General features: G+C 44.7%; 1 long non-coding RNA gene across 1 annotated transcript; it reads left to right on the forward strand.

The window, feature by feature from the left end:
• Window positions 1-972: 972 nt before the first annotated feature.
• On the forward strand, window positions 973-3893 carry LOC120859722. The gene is made up of 2 exons (XR_005720138.1): window positions 973-1437; window positions 3549-3893. It is a non-coding gene; the product is annotated as an uncharacterized LOC120859722 (long non-coding RNA).
• Window positions 3894-5046: the final 1153 nt, after the last annotated feature.

A 5046-nucleotide genomic window follows, 5' to 3' on the forward strand; every position in this document is an offset into this window, starting at 1 on the left:
TGCATTGCACCAGTATCTTGAGTATGTTTTTGTATGATAGTTTCCTATCAGTATACCCTCAGTGGCCAGGTGTCTATTTCAGTCGTTACCAATTATGAGTGGGCTTGTTTGCTCTAGTGTTCCTGGACAATTCGAGTACAGTTTCTTTGTCAGATATGCACTTTTTAAGGAAAACAGTTTTATTTATTGTTGGCTGTGTTGCGTCTCTGTGTGTAGGCTTTTCTCTAGTTTTGGTGACCATGGGCCATAACTAGTGGTGTGCAGGCTTCTCACTACAGTGTCTCCTCTTGTTGCAGGGCACAGGCTCACGGGCTTCAGTGGCTGCAGCATGTGAACTCAGCATCGTGGCTTCCAGGATCTAGAGCACAGGCTCGGCAGTTGTGGCACTCGGGCTCCATAGGATGTGGGATGTTCCCATCCCAGGGATCGCACCTGCATCTCCAGCACTGGCAGGGGGATTCTTTACTATGGAACCACCAGGGCATATTTTAGATTCTAGTTTTCCACACATGTATCTAGTGAAAGAGGCCAGGATCAAGAGGCCTGGCAGCTGGGAATCCTCAGCCACAGCTCTGGTGTGCTATCAAAAGCTCTTAGGCCTTTGGTGAGCACCTCAGCTTCCCTGGGACTGTTTCCTCCCCTCAGAAATGCCCTGCGTTTGGACTGTAGCCCACCAAGCTCCTCTGTCCCTGGGATTTCTGAGGCCAGAATACTGCAGGTGGTGCCATTTCCTTCTCTGCTGCTGCTGCTAAGTCGCTTCAGTCGTGTCTGACTCTGTGCGACCCCATAGACGGCGGCCTACCAGGCTCCTCTGTCCCTGGGATTCTCCAGGCAAGAACACTGGAGTGGGTTGCCATGTCCTTCTCCAGTGCATGGAAGTGAAAAGTGAAAGTGAAGTCACTCAGTGAGGTCGTGTCTGACTCTCAGCCACCCCAGGGCTGCAGCCTACCAGGCTCTTCTGCCCATGGGATTCTCCAGGCAATGGTACTGGAGCGGGCTGCCATTGCCTTCTCTGATTTCCTTCTCTACAAGACAGCGTTTTGAAGATATTTTCTCCTGGATATTGCTTTTGATGAAGGAAGGGGGATCCCTTCCAGGGCTTGAGAGTGAGTTCTTGTCTGACACTTGGCAATGAGTCGTCTGAGGAGAGGAGTGCTGTCCAAGCGAGAGGCTTTATTGGGAAGGGCTGCCGGGGCGCAGGGCAGGAGGGTGAGGGAAACGGAGAGAACCACTCTGCCACGTGGCTCACAGTCTCAGGTTTTATGGTCATTGGGTTAATTTCTGGTTTGTCTCTTGCCAGTCACTCTGAATTAGGATCCTTCTTGGGGGCACACGCATCACTCAGCCGAGATGGATTCCAGCGAAGTGGATCCTGGGAGGTTGGTAGGACCTCTGAACTGGAGCCTCCCATCTCCTTCTGACCTCTCCAGAATTCTGGTTGGTGGTAGTTTGTTAGTTCCTTGTTCCTTACCAGGACCTCCTGTTGTAAGATGACTCCTGCAAGGGTTTTCTTTTCTCTGTTGCCTGGCAAGGGTGGGTGGTCAGTGGTTCATTTAACAGTTTGTTTCTAGTTCTCTCGAGTAAGGTCCTCCACAGGGTAAATGTATAAAATTACAAAAGGCAACGTTTTAAATAATTTATATTCATAATTTGGTAAGTTGGCTTTTTTTGTGTGTGTTAGACCTGATCACCAGACCAAAGGTCATGTAGATCTTTTGTTGTTTTCTAAAATTTCTATAGTGTTTTAAATGGAATTACCTTGTTGCAAAGTTTGTGTTTATGTGCATATTTTTCTAAACAGTTATTTCTTTTTAGTTCATTGATCACTGCTTTACAATATTGGTTTGATTTGTCATACACCCACATGAATTAACCATAGGTGTACCTATGTCCTCTTGCTCTTGAATCTCCCTCCCACCTCCCACCTATTCCCACCTCTCTAGGTGATTACGGAGCCCCAGTTTGAGTTCCCTGAGTCCTACAGCAAATTCCCATTGGTTGTCTATTTACAAATGTTGGTGTACCTGCATCCATGCTGCTCTCTCCACTCCTCTCACCCTCTCCCTCTTGTTCCCCACCCTTGTCCGTAAGTCTGTTCTCTATGTCTGCATCTCCATCGCTGCTATGTGAACAGACTCGTCAGTACCATCCTTCTAGATTCCATGTTTTTCTCTCTTTGACTGACTTCCCTGTTTAATACACTCTAGGTTCATCCCCCTCATTAGAACGGATTCAAATGTGTTCCTTCTTATGGCTGCATTCCATACAGGCTCTGATTGTTCCTTAGCCATGGTTTAAGGAGGGTCATGGAGCTCTTCTGCTCCATGTCAGTTTGGGCTTCCAGTCTGAGTGCTCACAACAGAGTTGCTTCTGGGTGAGCCCTCCGAGGTCTGTGAGCGCCGGGCTGCCCGCTCTTCTCTGGCGGCCCGCAGGGGGCGCCAAACGCCCCTCTGAGCCGTGGGCGCAGGACGCTTTGCCTTTAGACTCTGCTCGGTGAGCAGCTGGCTGGCGGGAGCTTTGTCTCAGGACCATCAGGGCTCAGGCTTCTGGATAACAGGGCTGCATCCAGGCTGAGAGGAGCAGGGTTGCCTCAGTGCCCACCAGCAGGGAGGTGCTGCAAGAGCAAAAAAATGAGGACGGAGTAGACTTTTCTGTGTCCAGCTGAGGGCTGACTGGAGGTTAGAGGTCTCAGAGGACTCAGGCGGGAAAGAGCTCCTTGTGCAAAACGGTGGGTTTTTAGTTAGATTTGTGTTAGATGATCTCGAGGATGACCACTGATGTTCTTCCGTGTAGGTGGCCGTTTTTCTGTCACTGTTTCTTGAGAAGACTGTCCTTTCCTCTTTGCTTCTTCCTGGTTTGATTTTCATGAACTGACCATGTACGTGTGGGTTCGTTCCTGGGCTCTCTATTCTCTCCTGGAGTCCATGTGTCTGTGTTCCTGCCAGTTCCTCACGGTGGTGGCCACTACAGCTCCGTGATGTACTTTGAAGTCGTATAGGAAGATGCCTCCAGCTGTGTTCTTCTTTCTCAGAGTCTTTTCGGCCGTTTAAGGTCCTGTTCAATATCAGCAGTCTAATATTAGAAATATTTCTATTTCTGTGAAAAAATGCCATCGAATATTACTTTGTGATTGCAGTCAGTGTATTTGTTGATGACTTTGGTTGGAATGGACCTTTTAATTCCTCATTGTTGCAGTGCGTGAGCGTGGAATAGTTTTCTGTGTATTTGTGTTTTCTTTGGTTTCTTTATCAGTGCTTTCTAGTTTTCTGACGACTGGTCTTTTATGTCCTTGATTACGTTTGTTGCTGGCTGTTTTATTGTTTTTGATGCAGTGATAAGTGGGATTTTCTTAATGTTTGTTTCTGCTTGTTATTAGTGTATAGAAACGCAAGTGATGATTTGTCTATTGATTGGGATCGTAAATGGTAATATTTTATTTGATTTTAAATTGATCCGAAATGATTCAGCTTTACTGAATGTAGTCTAACAACTTTTTGTGAAGTTATGTGGAAAACTTTTATTTGTAAAATCTGTTTCTCCTCCAATAGGTCATCCAGAGGACCCAAACCATGGTGGTTCCTAATAGACTTCCCACAGTACTTCTTCATTCCATGTGGACTCCTTCAAGGGCAGTGAGCATCACAGCTTCCCTTGAACTTTGTCTGGGTAAGTCTTGGCCTGTAGAAGAAAGTTTCCTGCCTGTCTACTCTACATTTCTTTTGTGGTATTGATATGGTTGTTTTCAAACATAGTTTCCTTTCCAGTCATTTAAAATGTACAGAAAACGCCTAGCAATGGGAAAAAGTCCTGGCATTTGCCACATCATCTAAAATACTCTATGTGTTTTATCCAAAATGGGTACCTTCTATAGAACCAGCACATAATCTCCAAAATCAGGAAATCATATCCACAGCCCCACTTCCACTTTTAGCAATTGTTCAAGTGTATGAATATATCTTTTTTCCATCCTCGTCCTTTTTTCTTTATTTAGAGTGTTACTGACATTTTCAGTTATTTGGATGGATTGAAAGCAGACATGGTGAATATAGGTTCTGGGTGGCCTTTTCTATATGGATTTTTTTTCACTGAAGTTGGGGTTTTAATGTTTATTTATGTTGTAACATGTATGAATCCTGCATTCTTTTTCCCCCCATAGCAATTAAAAATAAATAATATGCCATTTACCATTTAGATATTGGTAAGCATACAGTGTTGTAGCAGACAACCTTTACTTGTTTCGCAAACCAGTTTAATAATGTGCACCTTGTGCGTGCTTTGGAGAAACTCAGGAAACTGAGTCAGTGACTGAAATGGCCCAAGATATCACCTTAGATACCATCTTCACCTAAAAACAAAACAGGCACTTCCTGGTGGTCCAGTGGCTGAGACCGGACACTCCCAAAGAAGGAGGCTCAGGTCCATTCCCTGATCCGAGAACTAGATCTCCTATGCCACAACGAAGAGTTTGCATGCTGTAGCTAAATATCTGGCTTGCCTCAATGAAGGTCGACCTGGCGCAGCCAAATCAAAAAAGAAACAAATGTTAAAGAAATAAAACCAAAGGAAAGGAAGGGTATGGTTTTTGTACAGATTTACGGCTTAGCTTTCCCTATTGATAGAAAAGAAAAAGTTTCAAAAGACTATGTCTCATCCTTCTATCTGGCATATAGAGAGGATTCCTTTGAAATGAGATTTCTCCGGTAAATGTGACTCACAGAAGAGCCATCTTGAACTTGGGTTTCAGAGATGATCATGTGTCCTCAAAAAAAATAAAAAGTTAATTGGGTCCAACGAATTCTCATGCTGAGGTGGTATATTTTGTGGTAGCATTTGCTCCCCTTCACTTTGGATGTATCCCCATTTGTTTTCACTGTCATCTACTGAAGACATCCTGACATTTGAAAGTTTTTAGTTATTACAAGTAGAGCTGTTGTGTATAATCGTGTGATACTTTTTGTCTGGACACGTTTTCAAAGCTGTTTAGTAAGTGCTAGACATATAGTATTCAGGTCACAGGTGAGCCTTGTTTAGCTGTGGAAAAATCCA

This window comes from Oryx dammah, unplaced genomic scaffold (assembly GCF_014754425.2).
Source record: "Oryx dammah isolate SB20612 unplaced genomic scaffold, SCBI_Odam_1.1 HiC_scaffold_2593, whole genome shotgun sequence".
NCBI lineage: Eukaryota > Metazoa > Chordata > Mammalia > Artiodactyla > Bovidae > Oryx > Oryx dammah.